This window comes from Manis javanica, chromosome 16 (assembly GCF_040802235.1).
Source record: "Manis javanica isolate MJ-LG chromosome 16, MJ_LKY, whole genome shotgun sequence".
In the NCBI taxonomy this organism is placed as follows: Eukaryota; Metazoa; Chordata; class Mammalia; order Pholidota; family Manidae; genus Manis; species Manis javanica.
The window spans coordinates 13,114,515-13,142,230 of record NC_133171.1 but is presented as its reverse complement, the minus strand read 5'-3'; the positions used below and the strand labels follow the sequence as shown (position 1 = coordinate 13,142,230).

The following is a 27,716-nucleotide window of genomic DNA, read 5'->3' as shown; positions in this document are numbered from 1 at the left end:
GCTCACCCTCCATGCCCACCACAATGCCTGGCACATAATAGATGCTCAATAAATAATTGTGATTAAATATATGAATAAATGCCTCTTATTCCACTTGGCTTGATATTCTGAAGACTAGCATCTGAAAAGCAAGAGTAAAATGCTCTTCTAGCTCCATAGGAGCCACAGTTTGCTCTAGCTAATAACCCAGTGAAGGGGCAGGAAGCAAAGGCTAGAGGGCTGAGTGCTTGTACAGGATGCCCAGAGGCCAACACGATTGACAGGCTTTACAACCAGGGATGCCTGACCTCAGGTGAGGCCAGGTCCAGTGATAACTCTTCAAGAATGTCCTTTTCGCTGTCTACACTGATCATAAGAATTCAAAAATAAAAGTTAAGAGTCTTTAATGAGTTTTCTTTCTTTTCAAAACAAAATGACACAGACCTGGACTGAACCATTTGACAAACTGCAGCACTTTGTGGATTCCCTGCAATCGGGAGCCTCTGCCCTCAGCTACTGAATTATCCAGCCCTCCACATGCAGACACAACCAAGGGAAGCCAGGTGGTCTGGGTGACACGCAGAAGAAGGGTTAGCAGGCAGATCCTGAAGTAGCTGGCCCTCTGGACAAAGTTGGACAGCATGAGGTCGGTGACATGAGTGAGCACGTATGCTGCCATAGGGCCTGTGGCTTCCTGCCAGAGGCTCCTACTTCATGCATTGGAGAAAGAAGAATGCCTTCCAGAAATCCCAGTCACCTCGACATCTGGTTTAGTGCTCTCTCCAGCAGCCTGACTAGAGTGGCTTGCTGCTTTCAAAATCCAGTGAAAGTAAATAGAGAGCAAGGATGTTTTGACAAACATACTTCATTCCATCTGGTAAATGAAAGAAAAAGAAAGAAAAGTCAAGGCAAAGCCTTGTAAAGAGAAGCAGTAGTGGGCAGCCTGTCATACATTTGAGGTGAGCAAAAAAAACACTGAAATTCAGGCTCTAAGACAGCTGGTCTGCTAGGATGCTAAACATGGAAGGGAGTGGCTGCATCTCATGAGCTTGTTTTATTAGGAACTGGCTATTAACGTGGCTGCAACTTGGAAGCCAAGCCGTATGCTGCATATGGTTCTCCAGGAACAAGGAGTTATCAAAGCACATCAAGTGTCAGATGGCGCAGCTGCCACCAACCCGGTAGTAAGGAAGGGCAATTGAAAGGACAGCGCTATCATGCCTGCTTTACAAATTCGATTAAGTGATTTAATCAAGTTCACACAACTAAATAAATTTCAGAGCCTTGGTCTGAACCCACAGCTCCAAGTTCACGCTGTTCCCATTAATCTAGAGTGTACGTACCACCTCCAGGCTGGGACCACTGCACTGCCACCTTTGGACCACTTTCAATGCATGGGCACCCAGTGACTTTGTTTTCTAGTTCAGTGGAGATTTCAGTGGATCCATTGCTGATCATAGCAGTTATTGATCAGAGCATTCTTGGCAAGCATGAGTCTCTAGGCTAAGCACCTAGATTCATTTTTGCAACCCTGCCCTCTATATTGGGACTTAGTATATTTTTCACAAGATGGAGTATCAAGGTAGCTGCATAAAACTCACACTCACTTATGCTTTCTTTCTTTTTTTTTTTCAAATTTGAAAATCCAAATTCCCCATCTGCTCTGAGCCTTGTCTGGAATTAACCAGACAGATTGATATCCTTACATTACAGAGTGGGTGCCGAGTTAAGGAAGTGAATTGAATTTACAGCAGTTACCATTTTTTGCCAAGAAACTCATCCAACTGGGGTTGGAAAACCAGTCCTCAAATGTCGGGTATTAATTGGACCCTTGGCCAAAGCAATCATTCTATCAGCCAATTAAGGTCCTTGGAGCAAAAGCTTACTGTCACCCAGAGCCAACACAGATGGCTTACGCCCTAGTCGCACACCATTTCTTTCCCTCTGCAGCCAAACCTGTGGCTTTGCCCCTTTGTCTCCAGTGACTTAGGCTTCCCTTCCTTAGTCTGCTGGCAAAATCAGGGGGCTTTTAAAACTCTCCAGGACCTAGCTATCCATGAGTATTTAAAAAAATGCCACAGCTAGTTATTGAAACTTATGGAAAGTTTGTGAATTTTCAGTGAGGGCCCTGGAGGGGTTTGTGTTCTTCTGGAAGAGACAAAGTGACATGGGGTAACCAGAGTAGCAGAAATTATGGGGTCCAACGCAGATGGGTTGAAATAGTGTAGCAGGCATGCCAGCTTCTCACCATCTCTCCTTCCAATCCAGAAAGGAATACATGTTCAGTTCCTGTGCTCATATTGTTGTTACTGTTCATCACATCGACATTTACTAGTAATAAACATGTTGCTGGTGGTGCTCAGCCCACACATAAGAGGCAGAAGTCTATTTTTATAAATGACCAGAGAAAAATGTTAAACCAAGGCAACTGCAACACAATTTTGGCCAAAGAGAGCATGTTCGCTAGCAAAGTTCCAGTCACTGGGGAAAAAGTGAAGGCTTTTTATTGATTGAATTATCTGGAAAATTACTTCAGGCTCCCAGAGCCTCAGTTATGGCTGCCTATAGCATGCAATCCATATGGCAGCCCACAAATTCAATAATAACCAGTATATGATAGACTGAACTGGTCAGAAGGTAGGGGAGCATTTCCCAGCTGGCAGTTACCAGCTCACAGGGGTTGCTGGAGTAAGAAGTTTCCATTTGCCAGAGTGATGGTTTCGGGGTGCTGTGTTAGTGTGGTCTCACTGACTGGAACAAGGTCAGCCGTGATACTCAAAGATATAGGAAGATTTCAGTTCAAACTTTCTGATGTTATTTCTGATAGTTATCCAAGATTAAAGACAGTCGGCCTTGTCCAAGAAAAATGTAGTGGCTTCTATAATAACAACCCATGGAGTAGCCTTAGAATCCTTTATTTCCAAGCCAAACATAAAGAGTGTTATGAAAAAAGCCAATCCTGTCCATTCACCTATGCTCCTTGACGTCCTGTCCCTTCATTAAATATCCTTGTCATATTCATGTTTCTGGATATTGTTGTCTTCCCCACATCTGCCCTGACCACTAAACCAATAATGATGATACAAGCATCATCTAACATGGTTTTACTGAGTTTCCTTAATAGAAGTGAAATTAGTAGGCGCAAGGGGACTGGGTTAGGAGGGCAAACTGGGAAAATACACCTCTACCGATAAGGGCTTAGTGCAAAGCAATTCGTTTGCCATTAGGAAAAAATCATGTGCCAAAGACTTTGAAAATCTTAACAGAAAAGACGGAAAATTCTCTTCAAGGCAAAGAAACCCATTGAAACAGACCCCAACTATAAAATGAATGTAGATTGTGAATAAGCAAAGCAGGTCGCTGGGCTAAGGTGCTCCAGCTCCTCCTGGCCATGTGCCATCCTCTTCATGGGTGCCCAGTTCTGCTGCCAGACCAGGATCTTTCCAACACCTACTTTGCCCCAGTGGCACTCTCTGTTGAACTCTGCAGCCCTGCCGTGTCTGCTCCACCCAACCACTACAGTAGTCTGTGGCATTTGTGGTCTAACACCCTAATACCCAGGGCAGGATGCACAGGCTTTTGCTCCAAAGGATGCCAATTCAGAGGACCTAAAACTCACAGTAACCTGAAAAGACTGCACTTTTAAAATGCATTGCATTTGCAAGTTGAAATCTCATGAATTCCTTCAATAGCACAGAAATAAGCATTAATAAAAATACCTAGTGAAATAATAAAAGCAGGATGTCACTCAGTTGTACCCATTGCTATCAACATCCATGAGTGAGGTGTTGGAAATACAACATCAATCAGAGGACCTGCTTAGTGCTACCTGTCCTGAGCACCAAAAGGTCAGGTTAGAGCTCTTAAATCCCTCTTGTTAAAAGCACTGGACTGGGTCCCAGGTGCCAGGATGGTGAAGGAGGGCAAAGCAGGGTGATTATCATCCCCATAGCTACCATAAAAGCTTTGTATGAGTTCAATCATTTTATTCCATCAACAACCCTATAGAATAAATATTCTTCTGTGCATATTTTACAGCTGAGTATTCCAAGGCTCAAAGAGACTTAGGGTAACTCGCCCCTTTACATAGTTACTATGTTGCAGGATTTGGGATCAAAGCCAGAGCCAGAGCTGTTTGGCATATAGTCCTTGGCACATATTACAAGGACCCATCTTAACCTCTATATCAGTGTACCTTAAATTTGAATGTGCCTTCCAGTCACCTGGGGAATCTTGTCAAAGTGCAGATTCTGATTCTATAGGCCTAGGTGAGCCTAGGATTCTGCATTGCTAATAAGCTCTCAGGGGATTCAGATGCGGTAGGACTTGGACACCACTGTGAGGAATGAATCTCATATAACACTCCCTCCGCTGCGGCTATAGGAGGCACCCACAGTGAAGGGGGTAGGTGCAGAAGACAGAGGAGCAGGAAGGGGACTGGAAGGAAGCTTTCTCTCTGCAAAGTGTTGCCCTGCCCCCTAATCTATATATGTCAGGAAATCCACAAATGCAGTAATTTGCTTCCATGAAATCTCTTAACTAGGAACTAAATTCAGTCTCCATGTAACTATCTCATATACCTTCTCCAGAACATGTGGGCACCCAACAGATTGACCCCTCTTTGCATTTTAAGAAATAAGGCTTCAGGAAAGAACTGGTCAGACTCCTTCCCCTCAGTCACAACTGAGTAAGCCTGAGCATTTGCAAGCCTCCTGCTGTATGCACTGTGGGAAAGTGAAGGCTGTTTGCCTTCATCCCAAAGTCAGCCAAGGTCATGTAAGACTGGCCTCCCACATGGAAGTGATGCCCACTGCTCAGTGGCACTGCCTTCCTAGGGAGCTCTTTGGGAACCTTCGTGGGAGATGAGTTTTATTTTCAGAGGCTGATTCTACAGAGTGAGGTTGGGATGTGGAGGGACACTTCCGAGACATCTGCTGGCATCTGAAACCAGCCCCACACACGAGACTCAGATGCAGGGCCATGTCCCTGGGCCTGCCCAGAGCAGCATCGGCTCTCCCGACTCCCTCCATGGTGTGTGGCTCCCTCTCTCCCTTGTGGGTGTCTTCTCTCTTCCCCAGTCCAGAGAGCAACATCAGGAAATGCTTGGTGCAGACCTGTGCGCTCATTCTTGGTATGAGTTCATCCTTCCTAGAGAAAACATTTAGGGCTGCGGCCGCTCCTAAAGGTGTGGTGAGAACAAGAAACATGATGTGTTTTCATCCCAACTTCCTTAAGCCTGTGGCTGGAAATTTCAGTGAGTGATTCTTTCATGAACTTATCATCCAATGAATGTGATCCATTCTTCTGACTAACATTCACTGAGCACCTACTATGGACTAGGCATGGTGCTAGACTCCAAGCTGAGTGCAACACAGTCCCTAAAGGGACTGTCCTAAAGGGGAAACAGACATGCAAATCAATAATGCTGATACATAGCATGCTCCTGAATTATTTCCAGTTCTGTGTGCAGGGCTGGGGTTCCAGATGTAGAGAGAGCAAGAGGGGAGAGACTTCCATTTATTGAGCACTTACTATGTGCCAACTCCTTTGCAACATTCCTTTGGGGCTTCCCAATCTTTTTTCACATCTGAAAAATGAGAATAGCCCTGTGACACATTCAAGGAAACAGGCAGCTACTCTTAGATGGTGGCTGCAGGCTGGGCTCCAGCCCCCTGTAAGCTGCAGGGACCTCCATCTCTGCACCACCTAACCCATCCTCAGGTGCACCACTCTGCCCTATGCATTCCGTTGCACCATGGAAACCCACAACTTACAAATGGGATAATAAGGCTGTGTGAGTGTCACAGCTCATAAGAGGTGAGAGAGTGATTCGGATCCAGGCCTGTCGTGTTCCAAAGTCTTGGGATTTTCCCTTTGGTATCACGCTGCCTCTGCTATGCCTAGGGGAAACACTTCACTGGGGAGTGGGCCCAGGAAAGACGAATGAACAGTTCTTTGGGAGAAAAGGGTAGGGGGGAGATTTCCAAAAATAGGAACCAGCAGTGCAAACACACAGGGACATGAAATAAGTCTGTCCACCTCCCAAGTTAAGAACCATGTAATAGTACCATTGATATGGAACAAGAGTAAATGGAAACTATTCTAACACAGTTCTTTAATAACCATTTGCCTCCTCATCTTTTAAATTGAAAAGACCCTTTGCTCAGGCAGGTCGGATGTCTCACTGATTGGGGCAGGAGGTGGAGGGGAGAATGTCAGAAGCAGAAAGCAGGTGGATTCTGCCAAACAGGAAAGGTGAGGTGGGGAGGAGAGCTGAGCTAGCCCTGGGGGCAGGGGACAGGGAGCACAGACACAGTCGGAGTCGGGAGGGACAGACTGGGTGCCATGCCTGAGAAACAGGGAGAAGCACCCAGGAGACATAAGAGCAAAGAGGGAAAGGAGACCCTGTGGCATCTTGCAGAGCATTGGATGATGGACAGACCCTCAGCTGAGGCCCAGCATATCCAGCGATCTTAGAATACACGTGTGTTTCCCTGAGCTATGTCACCACGTCGAGAACAACCTCAGAGCCAACTCTGCACATTTGGATTGTACGCTTGATCCACAAAGATGCTCCAGAGACCCTAGTCCGTCCAACCGCTGTGCTGAGCAGTGAGCTCACAGGGACTCAGAGCAGACAGACCAGTGGCCAGAGATCTCAGACAGGGTCTAGGCCTTCAGATGGAGGGGCCAGCAATGGAGTCATTCACAACTTCTTCCATCAAAGGTTTGTTGGGTTGTTTCTGCCTGTTGGCAGAATAATGCTGCTAAAAATACTCAGCACATATTTTTTTTTCAGGCACATGTTTTCATTTCTATTGGGTGTATACCCAAAAGCGGGTCACACAGTACCCCAGTGATTAAGTTCTGCACAATCTGTATCTTAATTACACTCTCTCTTCTTTCTTTGCCTCTCCTAGAATATATGTTCCATGAAGGCAGCAATTTTTGTCTGTTTTGTTCATGGCTGTATCTTCAGTGCTTAAAAATAGGTGCTCAGTAAATATTTCTGGAATAAATGTGCAGAGGCCCTAGGGTAGAACATCCTTTGCATTCAAGAAACCACAAAGACGTGAGTATGACATGACTGTAGATAAAAGAGGCTGAAAGGCTGATGCTGAGGTTTGAGAAGAAACAGATGTGAACAACTGGCAGGACTTGCCAGGGAACAGGGACTTCATTCTGAGAACAAAAGGAAAGGTGTTAATCGGGCAGTGACTAGGTTCCTGTGGACAATTTTTATTGCAAATTACAGAAATCTAGCTCAAATTAGCCTAAATAAAATAGGGATTGTGATGGTCCTCATGACTATAAGTCCAAGGTGAGGAGCCGGCCTCACTGGGGGATGCAGGGAGGAAGAACGGCACACCCCTACACAACCCATCTCTTGGATTCTTTTCCTGAAATAGCTGTTCTTGGTCCAGCTCTCCACTGGTACTGGGAAATCGGCAGTGGAAGTTCCAGGCCTTTATCAGTCTTTCAGACAGTGTGCCAGAGAAAAGAGAGTTCACTGCTGCTCCCCTACATCTATTGACATCTCCCCAAAGGTCTCTGATCAGCCCAGAGGCTTGAGGCCTTTTTAAGACAAGCTGCAGGGAAACTACTAGCCTGCAGGGGTGAGTCCAAGTAACTGAGGGGCCCCAGAATTGCATGAAATGAGTGTGTGCACATGTGTGTGCTCATATGTGGGTGTGTGTTTTTGCATACAAATGTGTGTGCATATGTGTGCTCACATAAGGGGTATTTGTGCACATGTGTACATGTGTATGTGTGCATGTGTGTGTTGGCAGAGGAAAGAATGGAAAAGTCAGGGAGGAATTGGGAGGGTGATTTAGAGTAACTGGTGGAGGAAATGCCAACCAGGCCCGAACCAACACAATGCAGTAAAGGTGGAGGGTCGGGTCAATGAGGGGTGGTGTCAATGGGAGTGGGAAGCACCTGGTGTTGATGAGATGGGACACTCCTGGGTTGCTTGCTTAGAGAACTTTCTGTCCCCATGTCATCAACTGAAATAATGGATAATGGAATGGCAGCAGATTTAGTAGGATGGCTATGGTTTCTTAGTTTTGTTACTCTCTTAACACACATTCATTCAGACTTATTTTTGTGTGTGTGTGTGTGGTGACCAATGCATTCTTCTTCTCCTTTTTTATATATTTTTTCATTTTGATATCATTAATGTACAATTACTTGAACATTATAGTTACTAGACCTCCCCCATCATCAAGTCCCCCCCAAATACCCCATTACAGTTACTGTCCATCAGCGTAATAAGATGCTGTAGAACCATTACTTGTCTTCTCTGTATATACTGCCTTTCCCGTGTCCCCCCACCTACATTGTGTGTGCTAATTGTAATGCCCCATTTTCCCCTTTATCCCTCCCTTCCCACCCATCCTCCCCAGTCCCTTTCCCTTTGCTAACTGTTAGTTCATTCTTGGGTTCTGTGAGTCTGCTGCTGTTTTGTTCTTTCAGGTTTTGCTTTGTTCTTATACTCCACAGATAAGTGGAATCATTTGATACTTGTCTTTCTCTGCCTGGCTTATTTCACTGAGCATAATACCCTCTAGCTCCATCCATGTTGTTGCAAATGGGAGAATCAGTTTTCTTCTTATGGGTGAATAATATTCCATTGTGTATCTGTACCACCTCTTCTTTATCCATTCATCTACTGATGGACACTTAGGTTGCTTCCATTTCTTGGCTATTGTAAATAGTGCTGCGATAAACATAGGAGTGCATGTGTTTTTCAAACTGGACTGCTGCATTCATTGGGTAAATTTCTAGGAGTGGAATTCCTGTGTCAAATGGTATTTCTATTTTGAGTTTTTTGAGGAACCTCCATACTGCTTTCCACAATAGTTGAACTAGTTTACATTCCCAACAGCTGTGTAGGAGGGTTCACCTTTCTCCACATCCTCACCAACATTTGTTGTTGTTTGTCTTTTGGATGTTGCCCATCCTAACTGGAGTGAGGTGATACCTCATTGTGGTTTTAATTTGCATTTCTCTGATGATTAGCGATGTGGAGCATCTTTTCATGTGCCTGTTGGCCATCTGAATTTCTTCTTTGGAGAACTGTCTGTTCAGCTCCTTTGCCCATTTTTTAACTGGCTTATTTGCTTTTTGTTTGTTGAGGTGCATGAGCTCTTTGTATAATTTGGATGTCAACCCCTTATCAGATCTGTCATTTATGAATATATTCTCCCATACGGTAGGATGTCCTTTTGTTCTACTGATGGTGTCCTTTGCTGTACAGAAGCTTTTTAGTTTGATATAGTCCAACTTGTTCATTTTTGCTTTTGTTTCCCTTACCCGGGGAGATATGTTTATAAAGAAGTTGCTCATGTTTATGTCCAAGAGATTTTTGCCTATATTTTTTTCTAAGAGTTTTATGGTTTCATGACTTACATTCAGGTTTTTTATCCATTTCGAATTTACTTTTGTGTATGGGGTTAGACATTGGTCCAATTTCATTCTCTTACATGTAGCTGTCCAGTTTTGCCAGCACCATCTGTTGAAGAGACTGTCATTTCCCCATTGTATGTCCATGGCTACTTTATCGAATATTAATTGGCCATATATGTCCGGAGTCTCTAATCTGTTCCACTGGTCTGTGGCTCTGTTCTTGTGCCAATACCAAATTGTCTTGATTACTATGGCTTTGTAGTAGAGCTTGAAGTTGGGGAGTGAAATCCACCCCCCACTTTATTCTTCTTTCTCAGAATTGCTTTGGCTATTCAGGGTCTTTGGTGTTTCCATATGAATTTTTGAACTAATTGTTCCAGTTCGTTGAAGAATGTTGCTGGTAATTTGATAGGGATTGTATCAAATCTGTATACTGCCTTGGGCAGGATAGCCATTTTGACCATATTAATTCTTCCTAGCCAAGAGCATGGGATGAATTGCCATTTGTTAGTGTCCTCTTTAATTTCTCTTAAGAGTGTCTTATAGTTTTCAGGGTATAGATCTTTCACTTCCTTGGTTAGGTTTATTCCTAAGTATTTTATTCTTTTTGATGCAATTGTGAATGAAATTGTTTTCCTGATTTCTCTTTCTCCTAGTTCATCATTAGTGTATAGGAATGCAACATATTTCTGTGTTAATTTTGTAATCATTCAGGCTTATTTTTAATTTAAGTCAAAAGGATATTTCTGAAAACTGTGATCAATAAAAGGCACTGTCAATGGAACTGTTTTCAGGAATCAAAGATTTATAGTTTTCCTTTTCTTCAAGTCTTAAGAGCTAACACAGACAACATTATAGAACACCCTGAGATGCATAGAATGAAGTTTATTTTTAACATACATGTGTGTATGTTAACATATATGCATATATGTGTAATAAAATGGAGTACAGGAATCAAATATTGCCTCAAATTAAGAGTGGTTAGAACTTAGGTTTTTTTGACTTGATAGGTAAAGTATTTTTAGAGTTCATGAGATAATTAAATTTATATAATTAAGGAAATAAGAATGGATTGGCAAAAAACAAGAATATGGTGATAGGCTAAGTACCAAGGATATTAAGACATGATTGATGAGAGATGAGAGAGAGATGACTGATGACAGCTAAGTAGATAGAGGATGGACAGATAGTTTCCTGTAGCTACCATCACAAGTCATCATAACCTGGGTGGCTTAAAATAACAGACATACATTCTCTCATTGTTCTGGAGGCCAAAAGTCCAAAATCTAAGTTCCAACAGGGTCCTGCTCCCCACAAAGGCTCTGGGAGTGAACCTTCCTTCTCTGTGGTTCCTGGGGTTCCTTGGAGTGTGGCTGCATCACTCCCAGCTCTGCCTCCATGCCCAAATGGCCTCCTCCTCCTCCGTCTGTCTCTCCTCTGCATGTCTCTTGTAAGAACACTTTTCACTGGATTTAGGACTTATCCAGAAAATTCAGGAGGATCTTCACATCTCAAGATCCTTAACTTAATTGCATCTGCAAAGACTCTTTATTCAAATAATATCACATTCACAGGTTCTGGGGATTAAAATTAGGACATATCTTGTTGAGGGGTCACCATGTTAGCACACTACAGGTAACTAGACAATAGATAGGGCTTCCATTTATATATTACATTGTATTACATTCCACCCAGTATCCAATTTTATTTGGTCTTTTCTCTTCATTGCATAACTATTGCAATTTAAGTGACTGTGAGTCACCAGCATTAGTTTTACCATATCATTTTGGGTCACAAGCTCACAAAAAAACTGCATTTTTAAAAAGATGATTATCAAACCAGATGCTAGAAGTTCTCATGAGACACTCTATAATTCAAACCACAGGCTCCTGGGGCTATGTTTTAAGAAGGTCAGTCCTGTAATAAAAACACTGTGTGCACTTCCCTTTGGCCTTCCACAGCCTTAGTGGCACAAAAGCCCATCACCTGAGACAGGCAAGGTTCTAGAACCTGATGGTGGATGTAGAGCAAGAACTTGGTTGAAATCTTTCCATATGATGCCCACAGCCCAAGACAGTGGATTTCCAGGCATACAGCCTATCATATAAGGCATGTCTATGGAAAAGAGATTTTTTTTTAAAAGAGTATCTCATTTCTTTAAACTTCCATTCCTCCTTGCTGTTAGAACTCAAAAAAAAAATGTAATTTGTTTAGGCCAGTAGAAGAGAAAGACTGGCGTTTATTTCTGTTTCTTTTCCAAAATGCAAACAAGCAAAAGAAAACTTTTGATTTTCTTGGAATCCCAGATTGAACCCCAGGTCAGGTGGAAGTCTGTTGCACAGCCGTCAATGAAAGCATATTCAATAGTGACCCGACTGGCAGGAGGCAGCGTGAGCAGCAGGGGGAAATGGAAAAGGCACTGGAAAGTCTCAGGGAAAGGAAAAAAGTTTTTAGCAGGAAAATATTTAAATACACAGGAGTTAGGCATAATACAATTTTTTTCATTGTAATTGATCAAATGTTTCTCTTCATTTGTATCATTTTGCTTTTCCTCATTTCAATTAAAATTCTGGGACTCAGCTTGTAAGATAGCTAATAGTATTTTTATTGCCATAATCTAGCCATCTTTCCATCAATAAAGACCAAGAAAGTATCATTATTATTTTTTTAAGTATTACTCTAAGCCCTCGTATAGCATCTCTTTAGCACCCTTAAGGTAACACTTACAGTCACAAATGCAAACCCTCGGTGGCTGTTCTCATTCAGGAGCCCGTCTAACATCTGGTTTACTTCACCTTTGGTAGGAAGATCTTCTGTTCCATTTTATTTTTCACTTTATGCAAATAATTTTTGGTTTTCAAATGCATTCCTGGCTATGTATATATATATATGTCTATGTATATACACATAGATATACATGGCCTCAAGTAGTTGCATATTTATTCATGCAGAATGCCATAACCAAATTGCATGAGGAATGAAGGAAATGCTCCAAGTGAAAATCACCTTTACTTCTGTGTTTTGAATATTTCAGGCAAAGAAGATTTAATCCATTTAAATATTCATGTAAGTATCTCCAAAAACCCATGTGAGTATCTCAACATTCATCTGCATTCTTTCCTTTGAGTTTCTGTCGAAAGCTTCTTCACTTAAAAAAAAATCTTGCAACACAGCATTCCCTTGAATAAAATTTCCATTAATAGGGCAGACATGTCAGAAATAAAGTCAGCTAGGACTACCATTATTCACATGTACTTACAGATTAATACCATATTATTAAATTTTCAGCTCCTATTATTAAAATGACATTTATATCCTATTCAACTACCTAGATACAAAAGAAAAATCAGCTCTTAAGAAGCATGATGCCCAAATGCAGAATAAACTCTAAAGCTTAGAATTAATTGCTTCTATTACTCAACAAAAATAAAAAGTATAATGTAAATGGTAAAGTTTGCAGAGAACAGATGGAAAATAATTGCCCTCTTGATAGAAGTTACCTTAATTGTGAAATAATTCCCAAGCCAGGATATCATCATTTAAATTTGCTTTTCTGCCCCTTGGGCAATATTTTACTATTCTGTGTCTAACTAATAAAGTTTACCTCAGTTGTTTATTTAGTTATTGCTGTCAGTTGCCAAGATAATAAAGTACATAAACTCTATTATTTAATCACAAGTAATGTGTGTGTTTTATAGGTATTTATGGTACATTTTTTGTGCATTTTATAGGTTCTTTAACCAATAGTAAGTCTCAAAACATCTAAGACAGCCTCTGGCCTGAGGGCACCATTTCCCAGATGTTACATTAAACATTAGTCACCACTTAGTTTTTAAGATTTTTAAATTAATGCATGTTATGACTCTACATTTAATTAGTACTCCATCATCCAATGCGGCATCTACTGGGTGCCAGGTGCTATGTCAGGTCTGGGGAATAAATAAAATCTTACCAGTGAAGGAAGGCTCAGTGTTTCCTGATCCTGTACATGGTGTAGCTTATCAGACACTGAAACCTTGCAAAGGAGGCCATGAGGATATACCTGCCAGCTTCTACTTTAATAATAATTTTAAACAGAACCTCTTTATTGGGGAGTTCACAAGCCAATTGCCAAAACTGAACTAAACTAAACTGAAAAAAATAATATTTGAAGAACCTCATTGATGACAGTGCAATCGAGGGATCAGAATCAGGTGATGTCTACAACAGACCAGTAGTAAGAGGTGGGAGCCACCAACAGCCTAACTTGCATGACCCGCACACACAGCCAGGCGTCTTGGTCCGGCTCTCAAAGTTTCTGTGCAGAACGACATAAACAGACTTCCTTAGTGCCAGTAAGATGCAGATGAGATCTATTTACATGAAATACAGTTGGTTCTCCTTATGTGTAGTATACTGAATCAGCCAATCCTGAACCCACGCTTCCAGGGAAAATGCAGGGAAGGGATCCTTCAAACCTCTGCTCACAATGTTTCTGTCAACCAATCAACACATAACCTTGTTTTATGGGTGTTTCTATTTAAAGACACCTTTTTAAATATATACTGTTGATAGGCTAACATTGAGCTCATGGCCAATAGCACTATGACTCAAGCCTGAATGAAGCTCATCTAACAAACATCATTTTCTCCTTGTGAACCATCACAGCCTTCTTGCTCATTGGAGCACTAGACAGCACTTCAGAACTCTGCCTGGGGGCTCTTTTAAGTAACAAAATCACCAGCAAAAAGCACAAAAATGCAAAAACTGGAGCACTAATTAGGCTGTAAGAAGGACTCTTATTTACAGTATGAGTTTTACCAAGGATGCAGAGACCTGTCCTGCTCAACCTCTCCTGAGACCATGTGTATTAGGCAACTCAAATTTTTTGCTGTTCTTTGCATGCCCATGTACGTCTACAAAAACCCTGTAAGTGTCCATTTGGGGTTATGAATAAGTTTTAAAAAGTGGGTGAATTCACAAATACAGAATAGCAAATAACGAGGATCGAGTGCACATGAGACTGTCAATACATTTTTAAACTTTTCATCATGAAAGGGTTCAAACATTCACTAGAGAGAAAGTGATTTTTTTCTATCAGCATATCTTTTTTCAAAATTGCCTCTATGACCTACATATTTCAGAAGATGAAGTTTGTGCTTGCCCTTTTTGGATAATAGGAACATTAGCACATAGCCTACGTGGCTGATCCGCCAAAGACCTGGTATTTGCACGGTTGAGTTCTTTGAGAATCAGTCATGAACGGAAACCATACTGAACATATCATAAGGAACAAACAGGAGTGATAATGAAGGAGAACTGGCTGTTTTATAAATACAGGTAAAAAGTGTGCCTTGGATTTGAAAAAAAAAAAAGGATTAGTGGATGCAAAGAGAATTTACTCATCAAGGATATGTAAATTGTATTTCATGTCAACTAGAGCCCTTCACGAGCATCAAGCTGAGAGTGCCCAGCAGTTGACAATAAAGCAGCAACTCTCTGTGTGTGAAAAGCATTTTGGCGGATTGCAGGCAGCCTGACTTACTGTGGAAACTGATCCAACAAAGTCTGCCCAAGAAAGCGTCCTGGTTGGAAATACCAGATCAGAACCCAAGTAGGCTCTAGATGGGTGTGAAACTGCTCTGAGAAATTGTATAATTTTAAACAGAAACCTCTTTACCCAGGAGTTCACAATGCCAACTGCCAAAACTGGAAGAAAATTATAATGATGATGATAAAAAAACCAAACTGGTAAGAAAGAAAGAAAAATATCCCTTTGAGTAAAGAAGTTAAGGATTCTTTTAAGCACCACATTCATCTATTTTTTTTTATTTCTTCTCGTAAAATGTCACAGCACAGTAAGTACTCCTAACCATAAAATCTCAAAGATAATTCTTCAGGACTTTTGTTATTGATGTGAGACCAATATGCCACATCCATGTGAATTTCAGACCCTGCGCACAAACCTCAGCCGACTTTCAGAGACTAACATATTCTTAACCAAAGACCGTTTGGGCTACTGTTCCCTCTTCTGTTCATGCCATTCTCCATAGCAGGAAAATGTATCATGTATCATATCATTCACCCCAAACCAATTTTTCCAAGTTTCATGGTCATCATCTCCCTATTCCTGGAACAGAACGGTCTTGCGAAGTTTGGTGACTCTAACTCAGACTTGGGCAGCTGGTCACTTCCTAGGCAGAGCTGGCTTGACAACCACTTCTTGGTTTCCCAACATTTCAATCTATGTAATGAGATGTTGCTGCTCTGTCTTATGAGTAGATGTTTGAGTGAGACGCAAGAGAGAAAAGTTTATAAATATCCCCAATTATCTACCCTTGACTAGCCAGGAAACACAGAAATAATTTATGGGGGGGGGGGGAAACAAAATTTAGAAAGCCAGTAACCAAATAGGAAACTAGTCACATGTGAAAATACGTCTGTCTTTTAGAGCACCAGGATGGGGGAAGGGTGGAGAGAATGCTAGGAGGAACTAGGCCAGGATCAAATTAGGGTGGCTGCTTTGCCCGTCAGCCCAGTGAGGCTCACTTCCTGGACCATTCAATCTATCTTCATTTTTCTGGCAGTTGACATTTGCCTGCAACAAGGCATCTCAAAACAACATGACCCAGGAATGTCTTTTACTTACATTATGATATTCAACACAGCCCTTATTTCTTAATTCGTGTAAGTAAAGACATCTTAAACCTCTCATTTGAGCATAAAGCAATAGTCTGTGCTCAGATCAAAGAAAGTGACTCTTAGGTTTTTTTATGCCTGGTTAATTACAATACAATGTACTCCTTCAGAGAATTAGGACTTTTATTTCTACAAGAAAGAGTAATAGAGAAGAGCAGGTAGTGGGCCTATGACTTCAGGAAGGAGTCGGCTGTCAAATTTAAGATAATCCCTTCTGAAAGCATCCATGATAACTAGGTAGTGACATCCAATTGGTTACTCTCCTTTTTGACTTTTTTATCCTGCTTTTGGAAATGGCAATGTCCAAAGAATGCATTCCTTATTCAGAAAATGTTAATACCAACTTCTGCTTTAATTTGGAGATACTTTTTTCTACCAAAATTAAACATGCATATCTATTTGTGTATAATTACTCTATAGTGTCAATGCTGAAAATATTCAGTGAAATTTGGAGTTCTTTAACCCAAGGAGAAATATTGCCATGATATTCCCAACCCCAAGCCAACTCCTTTGCATTCCATATTCATTTCCTAATTCAAAGACAATACTTACATCACACATTAATCACACGAGAGGTCCAGTCACCACTTTTAGACTGTGTATGTATGTGTGTGTGTGTGTTACAACCCTAGTTACTCCAGCAGCTGTGTCCTTATTGATTCCTTAACACAACTCAACCATTAACATATGTAGACATATATGCTTGTGTAGAATATGTATATCTCCATGTGTTTTTGCATGTAAACAAAATCTGGGCTTTATCTATTTGATTTGCTTGTTCTGAAGGTTCACTGGCCACAAGCTGGGTTCCATTGCTCAGTCTTTCCACTGACTAAAGCTATTGGGAAAGCCATCCATTCTGTCTCTGTGTTTGGAGAAGGGAACAAAATACTATAATTTGCGTTCAACAGAGCGTGGCCAGAACATATGTACACTACTCAGAGTGCAGGGAGGGCACTCGGCCAGGGGAAGCACATGCACAGAGCCAGGGGGCTCTTCCCACTTGTGGAGCACTTTCCCCCCTCCCTTGAACAATAGTTATCTTTTCCTTGATGGAGCCTGCCTGTCTACTCCCACACAGATAATTAAGAAGCAGGGCAAGGCACATTCACTCAGTCCCTCCTTCATTTATTCCTTTATTTGAGTAGCATTCTTGAGGGCCTACTATGTGCCAGACACAGTAGGCTCTAGTGACACCAGAGTGAACACAATAGACATGGACCCTGCCTTCAGGACTCCCGCAGGTCAATAGGGGAGATAGACATTTAATTTAATTACAACATTTAATTAGTAAACTACTCCTGTAATAAGCACAGAGCACTAGGAGAATAGCATAGTAGGCATCCTGTGGCTCATTCCTGTGCTAAATCCCAATGCCCTCCTGGCACTTGAGGTGTAAAATATTCTACGGTAAGTTGCTGCAATACTGGAGTAATCACTGAGAAACTCAGCAGGACTGGGGACTGCTTTTAACTGTAGTGTTTTCTCCAATATCTAAGAGTTAGGTATAAACTCCAATCTTGTTTAGAATTCTGCCCTTGCACTAATGCGGTCAGTAATCATGTTTTACATATCTACCATGAGTTAGACTTTCAGAGCACTTCCATGCTCTGAGTCAGAGACTTCACATTCTTTTTACTTTTTGGAACAGAGCAGGATATTAAATAACTAATTAATTGTCCATTTGATCTTCACAACCATCCTGTGAGATGGATAGGACTTCTCTTTTTATAGATTATTTTATTTATATTTATTTATTTATATTATTTAATTACCTATAGATTATTGTATAGATAAGGAAATGGAAGTTTCTCATCTAGGAAGTTAAGACAAGGGGTCTTCCTACATTAGTAGTCTCATCGCCACTTGACTTGTATGTGAACAAAATAGACACAGACCCTGCCTTTGGGACTCCCACAGGTCAATAGGATTTTAGTAGACTGACTACGTGTCTGCATAACTTGACCACAGGGTGACAATCATTTATTCTTCTTCCCTTGTTTATAATGAGGTTGAGCTAGCAAAAGTTAGAATAAACAAGGTACATAGGAAACATTTAAATACAAATGTATTTTTTACATCACCTGACGGGGTGGGTATGGGGATTCATATTTTGCTCCCTCCATGGATATACCTTCTTTGTATCTATAACATAAGGGAGGTCACATTAACCCATTTTCCCCCACATCGTAGCAATTTCGTTAGGAGCTAATTGCACGAAGCAGATTTTGTTTCACTACAGGGAGTGCTGTGCGTGTGCGGTTGGGAATAGAGACCCCATGAACATTTCCTGCCTTGCTTCCTAAATTCCATCCCTAATGTGCGTCCTGAGGCAGAAAGGTTAGATTGAGATGAAATGCAGTTACGTCAAATAACTCAGCCAAATCAAGGTGAATACAATGATACATGTCAATACACACGGAGTAAAATGGGCCTGGATGCTTTGTACCCATTAGGCTGTATTTACGCATACATGGCACATCAAAAGGCAACGTTTGGCATTTAGAAAATGTAGAGAAAAAGCTATAAGTTGCCTACATACAAATTGTATCATTTTCTGATGCTTCTATAACATACACAGGTACTATTCCAAATGGTTCTCATTGGAAATAACTTCATGATCAGTCAGTTGTCAAATGAATTCACCGCCTGGCCTACTTCAGAGAGTAGCTGGGGAAGTGAACTATATATTTATATTTACCATTTGTTTTTAGTTATCATCATCATCATCAATTTGTTATAACAGACAATGATACTTTTAGCATTGATCATTTAAAATGTTTTATGTGAAACTTTGCATGTCTTACTGATACCAACCCTTTTTGGGTTGACAAAGATTCATAGCTTATTATATATAGCTGGTTAGTTTGCACATGTTTACAAAAATCCCTTAAGATCCAGAAATGCCCTTATATATAAAGATTTCATTAGTTTGCCCATTTTGAGCCCCTCCACACAGTCAATAACTTTATTAAAGCATGTCTTCCCGGATCTCGGAACATATGACTGGCTGATAAACATTGCGAGAAGGGATGGACAATCTCACAGGACTGTCTGGCGTGCCTACCACTGTGAAGGAAAACACTGGAGGAACTAGTTGCCTCAAAGACATTAAGAGCCCCTAGGATTATATGCATTTAAAAGGTCTTTCCATGAGGGCACTGTCTAAAACCCTCAGGGACAACTTTAATACAGGATTAACAAGGCCAGCTATGTCAACAATGTATCTGAGGTGGAGTCTGGGAAGCCCTGGGCATGCTGACCTCCTCTGAGAACCAGTAAAAGCTCAGAGAAGTCCCACAGTAAGAAGACGATGAACAGCCCTGAGGCCTGGCCCCCCTTGACTGTGGGGCCTTCCCTTTCCTCCTGTCTTTCCCTTTTCTTCCCCTCCCTCTTTTGTCTTCCCCTCCCTCCCTCCTTTTCTCCCTCCTGTTTCTTTTCCTCCTCCCCACCCTGTTTCCGCTTTCCTTGTTTTCATTCATTCTGTTTCAGAGCCCCTCACAAGACTAGTTGACGAACACCCTTTATAGAAGAATCCTAGTCTCACAGAATGACTTGCTACACAAAGAGTATAGGGTCTTCCATCAAATGCACAAAGGCCTAGCATTTCTCAGCAAGAACACCATGCAGGTGACTGCTTTCTCCTCTGCAGAACAGGGGAGCACTTACCTCATAGGGGTGTCAGGAGTCACTGAGTTGGTACGTGCGTGATGCTTAGAGCAGTAGTGACGCTACCATTCCTGTGGCAAATAGTCAGTAAATATGAGCTATTGTTACTGTGTTATTATTAATTATTAGTTCCTGAGGTTAACCATAATTCTAGCCCTCAGTGAGCCTTCTTTGAAACATCACAGCTATATGTTCAGGACATTCTTCATGCTGGCAAACATTTTAAGTCGACAAATGACCTGGTTGCTCCCAGGGCTTGCTATTTTTAAGTTTTTCAGAGGACCTCTCTTACAGTGACAAGGTGGGTGGGCAGCTGTTTGCAATTACAGCCATATATGTGGTCCACAGGTGAGCAGGGCTGGGGAATCTGGCTTTTTGTAAAATGTTCTCCAGTAACTTGCTACCACGTTGCTCTTGGCAGTCAAACGCACCCAATGGAAATGTGCTGCAAAAATGGGCAGAGCCAGGGCTCCCTGAAAAACAGAAAAGTGACTCATGCTCATAAACCGCGGTTACTGTGGTAACTCCTCAAACATAGTGCCCTGCCTGGGCTGCAGGGGAGGAGCCACCAGAGGGCATGTCAATGACCTATTCACTGGCCTGTTGTTGAGAATGCTTATTTTCTCACTTGGGCTTCCTCAGTCTTTATTGGTGTAGCCAGAAGACAAGCTGATGCTGAAAAGAAAGGCCTTCTCAGCTGGGAAGAGAAGAAAATCTCCTTTCTGGACTGCTGCAAACCTTGAAACATAAGCCTGTGTCCAGCTGCACAACAGCAGCCCCCAGAGTGTGTATGGACTAGGGCACGGGGTGCACTGTTTGCTTGGTTTTAAAATTCTGTGTATTGAAACCAAGAACATAAATAGCAAATTCCTGGCACATATGCCCCTTTTCATCCTTGTAAAAACTCTCAAGCTTTAGAATATGGAAGAGCCAGTTTGGGAAAACTCTTTATCTGCAAAGAGCCTCCTACTCATTAACCCATGTCCATTTGTGCGGCCTCACAGCCCACCACTCTGCAGCTTCTCACCCAACTCTTACTGTGTTTCTCTGGATTCTCCCCATGCAGCTGTGGGTATACTCAGTGTGTGTACATGGATGTACTGCATGTGTGCATGCACACGTGTGTACATGTGATGTGTGCATGTGTTAAGTCTGTTGTGCATGGTGTGTGCATGATGTTTGTGGTGTGTGTGCATGCATGTGCATGTGTCTCCATGTGTGTGTGTGGTGTATATGTTGGGTGTGTTCATTGTGTGTGAGGTATGTATGTGTGTTGGGTGGGCAGGTAAGTCTCCTGTGTGCATGTGTTGTGTGTGTGTGTGTGTGTGTATAACACGGAACAGGAAGGATTTCTATCCAAACTCAAAACCCAGTAATGCACATTTTGCCATCCCTGTGGTCTACCAGGGCAAACAGTTCATACTCATACATAACACAGGAGCAAGACACCCACATGCCCTGTGGGCTCAAACAGGAGAAGAATAAAGCACACAGATTAAGTAAAAGTTGCCATCTGGCATCTGTGCATGCTCTGTGATGCTGCTGTGTAGGTGACTGTCAGACAGTAAAACAGTCTGTCTCTGGTTTACTACTTTGTTCTACTTTGTCCATGTTTATTGACTTGGAACAAAGGTGGGAGAAACTGAGAAGTGAGGGAAAGTGGGAAAGGAAGGGAGACCAAATGAAATGGTGAAAAAGAGATTTTAGACAGAAAACTGGGAGTATGCAAAGGAGACGCTTGTTGGTGGACACTGCCCACCAGAGCCGAGGAGGTGGGAAGTGAGAACACCATGTGCGTTTGCCTGCAGATGAGCCAGGTAGAGGCTCCAGCACTGCCGGGACCCTCACTGCACACTCTCTACTTGACTCGCCCTAGTTCGCATGTTCAGAGCTGGCTTTGTATATCCACTGCCTTGAGAAATGCGTCAAAGTTTCTCCACATGCACACGTTTACATGATCATTGCATGCTCTTGTGCTTAATAAGAATAGCATGCACCTCATGTGAGGAAGCCCCAGGTGTTCTGGAACAGTTCTATCTCTTTCAGGTAGAGCTCTGGGAACAGGCACACAACCGGAGGATGTCATCCATTGGACAATGCACCCAAATTCACAACCATCCCTCAATCCCAATCTTCCTTGAAATGAAACCAAATCACATTATTATTGCTATTATGAAACAGTTGGCTGGCATAACTGAGAGTAGCAGCAATGCGAGGGCTTTTGCAATTCTGCTAGTTTCCCCACCAAATGCTGTGCTAAATAACCTTCCAAATTCCACTTCCATCTGTCCGGGGACTTTAAGCATGTTCGGCAGATTCATTCACAGGATGTTATGGCTAGAAGGGACTTTAGTGATCATCTCAAACACCTCATTTTCAGATGAAAGGTTGAGGCCCACATGTATAAAATGACTTGCCTGGGAGTCTTAGCAGGTTTGCAGAGAACTGGGCTGGGCACTGAAAGCATGCTCTCTGCACCTTGTTTCTGCATGTACCCATCAAGAACCTGCAGGCGCACGTGACAGAGAGCACGCTGGCTCAGGGCAGTTTTACAGAGGGGCAAGAGGGCCTTCACCACAGACCTCATTTAAAGAGGTGCCTTTAAGTGAACCTGTTTGCAAATACTCAGCACCTTCTGCTGCCAGTTACAGGAAAGAAGTTATGCGGGGTTTGTCATCATGAGTAAGGATGCACACAGATGTTACATAGGGCCTGCCCAACAGATCTCATGCACAACACATTTCCTCTAAAATAAACTCTTTGCAGAATAAGATACCCTTTCACTTCCATATGAGGGTGTCTGTATTTAATTGACCCGAATGAGGAAAGGGGAGAAAGTATCATTAAGAATCATTCTTGAACTTAAAATTAGGCATTTTTAAACTTCTATGAAATATGTGTGTACACATTTGTCTTGCTCCTAGGAAGAAATATGAGAACAAAGTTTCCTTCTTTGGGGGAAGGAGAAATAAGCAAATATATTACAAGCTCAGAGCATAAGAGATTTTGGCAAATACTGATCTCTCTGCTTTATTACTTTCGAGATTATGTGGAAACGAGGTGGGTGGGCTTATCACTTCCTCCTGTGCTGGCTGAAAACAAATGGTGTAGAATTGAATGTCAATCCACCTCAAGCAATGAGCTATCACAGAGACGATGGCCAGATACTTTAACACAGACCTTAGGCCAAAAAGGCAGAGTTTACAGATATCCCAGTGATATGTGATCAACACATCTGTAGATAGCTTCATTTCTTCATTCCTCAAAAGTTTCCAATAACGTCCCTGGGCACAGGCTTTATATTCTGCCTGCAATTGTCCTCTTGTCTTCTTGGCTTGTCTAACTCCTACATGTACGTCAGGTCCCAACTCAAATCCAATTTCTTTCAAGATGCTTTTCCTGCCCCTGATTGAACCTATGTCCCCCCCATTGCAGAACCCCATGGGGCTTGGCTGCATCTCCCCACACCTGCATCTTCCCACACCTGCAGAACTCTCTGCCCTGCTAGGCCAGAAGTTACCTGAGGGTAGGAAGCATGTCTGCTCTGTTCACAACTGTCTCCCAGTGCCCAGCACAATGCTTAAAACAATGAAAACTCTCATGGAAATACGCCCTCTGTAAAATCAGAGGCTGTATTCAAAATACCACTTTTCAAGAAGGAAAGGGCCTTCTTTTTCTCAAGCACTGCTTTCTTGACCACTTTCCTCCACTGAACAAGTTTTAAATAGAAACTCAGGAACATGGAAGATATGGCAAATTAGCTGTCATTTGCATAGGCCAAGAATTTAATTTAAAATTTCCACAAAATAGTTGATTCTTGGGAGTTTAGGAACACCTTGAATTCCAACTCTGGCAATATACTAAACCCTTAAATTCTAGCTCCACACAACTTTGAATCAAGAACTGCATCTGATTCATTTTAGGCTTCCTAGTAGGTCTGCAATGAAATTTTGTTGAATAATGTCCATTTTTCTTATAGACCGAGAAAACACCTTTACAGAACATTAATGCGCCAATTAAGTAAATTGCAAATGAGTTTGCCTTAGCTGATGAACTGTTCCCTCTAATTTTATATCAGGGCTAAAGACCTAGCATCTGGTGGTGTGATATGGTCTAAGTTATTCTAGAAACAATCATCTGTGAACATATACTGACTTATTTGCCCTCCATAACTGAGCACTGCTTCTTGATATGACATGCACTTCTCCACTGGGCTTCATGAGGGCATTAGTGTCAAAAATATTACCTTAATTTCAATGAGCTAATAAAATGAGGCATACTTTTTCTGTAAAGGGCCAGACAGAAAATATTTCAGGCTTTGTAGGCCATTCCATTTTTGTTGCATTTACTCAGCTTGGTCAATGTAGTGTGAAAGCAGCCATGGATCTTATGGATCTTACATAAATACATCAAAGTGGCTGGGTTCCAATAAAATGCTATTTACAAAAACAGGTCTCAGGCTGGGTTTGGCCCATGGGCCATAGTTCGCACACCCCTCGTCTTAATGATGCGTGGATCCAAGGGAGATGCAGGCAATAGCCGAGTGTTCCGGGAAAACTTCCTAGTGGTTTGAATAGAGAAAAGTGATGGGAGAAGGGAATCATTTTGCAGAAGATGGATAAATGGTCAGACCAAATTAAAAACAGAAAAAAACTACAGCTTCCTCCTCAATCACATATTCATATCAAAAGCAGTGATTTGGCATAGAATCCCTTGTAGCATTGATTAATGTATAAATCATTAAAATATAAATGTTTATAAAATTCTATAATGTACTTATAGAATTATAAGAAATTTATAGATAGTTTTATGACTCTGCATACTTAAGTATTAAAACAAAGATAATTTATTTAAACACTGGGGAACTCTCTGAGAGGTTTTTATTTTTTCTTTAAAAGAGGTTTTTTTCTGGACATTTCTCAGCGCTGAGAACCACTGGCCTAGATGAAGTTTATACTCTACCGACCTTCTGCAACATTCAAGAAAGCTCAAGAACCAAATGCCCCATGAAGTGTCAAAGACCAGACTCGAAATAGAGAGCTCATTCAGATACCCCATTTGTGTGGCCCCAACAGCCTCACAGAGGGGAAGGTGTCTTGATCAGATACCTGACTTTTTTGGGCCGGGTTGGATTGGTTTCATTAGGTCTCAGCATTTCAGTGTTTCAATCAATGGGGAAGTAAGAAAACATTCGGGTCTTGGGGGCTTTTTGGAGAGAAAGTGTTACAAAGTTTACAGTACATCTGCGTGTGCACAGACGCACACTCACGCACATGCACCCATGCCCTGAGCAAACATGAGTTTGTGGGGATGCTGGCACATGCCCGAAGTCTGCTGGTTCAAGGCCTCTGCTTTCCCCAGTTCTCAGTGTTTCATTGTTGAGTATGATGCTCGCTGCTGTGGGGCTTTTGTAAAATATTCTCTATCAGATAAGGGAAGTTTCTTTCTATTCCTAGTTTGCTGAGGGTTTTCATCACAAAGGAGTGTTGAACTTTGTCTGACTTTTCTCCTTCATCTATCAAGGTGGCCATCTGATTGCACTTTTTCCTAGTAATCTGATGACTCACATTGATTAAATCTCAAATGTTAAGCCACTCTGAATTCCCGGCATCAGCCACACCCAAACATGACGTATTATCCTTGCTTTACATCACTGACTCAGCTTGCTGATATTTTGTCAGGGAATTTAGCATCTTGTAATTTTCCTCTTTCAGGTTTTGATGTTCAAGGTAGACTGACCCTACAAAAAGATAAAGTGTTAGCTTTTTCCTATGTCCTAGAAATTTTGTATCACATCATTATTGTTTCATCCTTAACTTTTTGTAAGAATTGGCCAGTGAAACCACCTGAGTCTAATTTTATAAAGGATCCTAGAAGTCCTTACCTCACTTTTTCATAATAGGACAAAAGTCTACATAGATATGAGATTATAAACTGGAGCCACCTCCCTCCTGCCCACCTCCCTCACTGCACCTCCCAACATCCACTACTCATCCCTCACTCTCATCCTGTCCCTGGGGGGCGCAGGATTGCAGGACCCCATCCTACACACCGTTGCTGTTCATCCTCAGCATATCTTAGCTGCATGGTAAGTACCAATGTAGACTGTTGACACTCTTCCATCTCAGCCTCATACTCCAGGGATCCTAATCTTGCAAGACTAAGAGTTCCCAGGCCCTGAGTCAGCAAGTAACAAAGAACCCCAGGATCTCACTCCGTCAGAGCATTTCCCTTGCTCACAGTATATGACCATTTCAGGGCACCCAGGCTGATGGAGCAGCTGCCACCTGGAGTATGGCTACCATGGCACAATGGGGAAGGGGCACGGAGAACTGTGCTGGCTACTAAAGTTTCTACCCAAAAGTGGCAGGTGCCACTTCCACTTGCATTCTGGTAAACGAGACAGGTCACACTCAAACAGCCCGACATGGCAGGGCTATATTGTGAACAACAGTACCCCAATCAGATTTGGAGCAACGACTCCTGTTTTCTTTCCCGCCTCTGCACCATCCCCTTAGCCTCTTACTAGCTCCCAGACACGTTGCCTGGTCTCCCTAGGCCTCAGTTGCTTCTCACCTCCTATGGGAATAAATAAGCCCCCCATAGATGGCTCATGACAGTTTGCATTTAAGGTGTACCACACCTGCCACATAGCAAGTACTCAGCAATGTTAAGTTATTAATGTTATTTCTCATTGCGTAAAATAATTCCTCATGGGTTTGGGGAAGGTAGAAAAGGAAAGTACGAAGAAGCTGATTACAAATCACAATTTGTTCTAAAGGTTTGGGGGTTTAGGTGAAATAAGAACACTACCCACCACCAGCCCACACTTGGACATGTGTACACAGGCAGACACACACAGTACAGAGCTGGGTCCCGCCACGTGCTCCTTCAGGTGGCACTGGCCTCCGAATCCTCAGTCCAGCCGCAACAACTGGGCGGGCCCAGCACTGTCACGAGCTGCTCATCACGTGGCATGGGGGCATCTGAGTGGTGTGAGGCAATCCTACCCTGGTGGGAAGGCACAGCTTGCTTTTCCTTTAGCTGTATGTCACTGACCATGTACAGAAAATACCCACAATGCACTTCACTGAGCCCCTCCATCTACGCCCTGCTCTTAATCAGTAGAGTCGTGGAGAAGATATCTAACACACACACACACACACAGACACACACACACACACACCCCACCCTACCAGCATTCAGGTATCCAGGCATTCACTTTTCTTTTGGTGAAACAGTACCTCAGTCTTCCTGGAACCAGCCCTTACCCCCTGCCAAGCTCTGGCAGCAGCCCTGCCGGAGTTAAGCATGCTGTGCCCTGCTGGGCCGTGGCTGCGGAGGCTGTGGAAGTGGGAAACAAGAATATTCTCTGCCTCAGACAGGTGACTGCGGTTGGGTTTCCTTCTCCCTCTGAAGGACGCGCTGTGAGGATGCAAGGCCAGCAGCTGCTCTGTCTTTTACATCAGGGACTCTTACCACAACTCTCTTGACATTTTGACCATTTTGACTAGATAACTCTTTATGGAGGAGCCTGTCCTGAGCACTGAAGGGTGTTGAGCCGCATCTCTAGCCTCTACCCACTAGACATGCCCTCAGTTGTGCTAACCCAGATACCACTTCCAGTAGAGTTTTCTGTCGTTGTAGCAAACAGAAACCTGTCACAGCATGTGTGAATGATATCCTTTGATACATCTCTTAGAATAATTTGAAGTGAAATAGTATAAATTCAAACCCCATCAGTGAATCTCAGGTTTGCTTATTTTTCAAGCATTTATTTTAAATAAATTTAAACCTCTCATTTATTAGGTTCTAAAAGCGGGAAAATGTTCTAGTTTGAAAGACCACCTTTAAAATACTTACTTAAATATCAAGTATGGTTAGAAAAAGAGACACCAAGTTAGAAAGATTATTCTAAAAGCATGTTTCTAATTGGGTCACAGATTTCAAGGAATTAGTCAATCCATACAGAAGGAAGAGCA

General features: G+C 42.3%; 1 long non-coding RNA gene across 1 annotated transcript in view; it reads right to left on the bottom strand.

Annotated features, from left to right (window-relative positions):
* Positions 1-336: 336 nt before the first annotated feature.
* Positions 337-27,716, bottom strand: part of LOC118971165 (uncharacterized) — a 54,785-nt gene continuing 27,405 nt past the window's right edge. Inside the window, exon 3 of the long non-coding RNA XR_012126265.1 lies at positions 337-853. This is a non-coding gene — a long non-coding RNA (uncharacterized lncRNA). The remainder of the gene's footprint in view (positions 854-27,716) is intronic.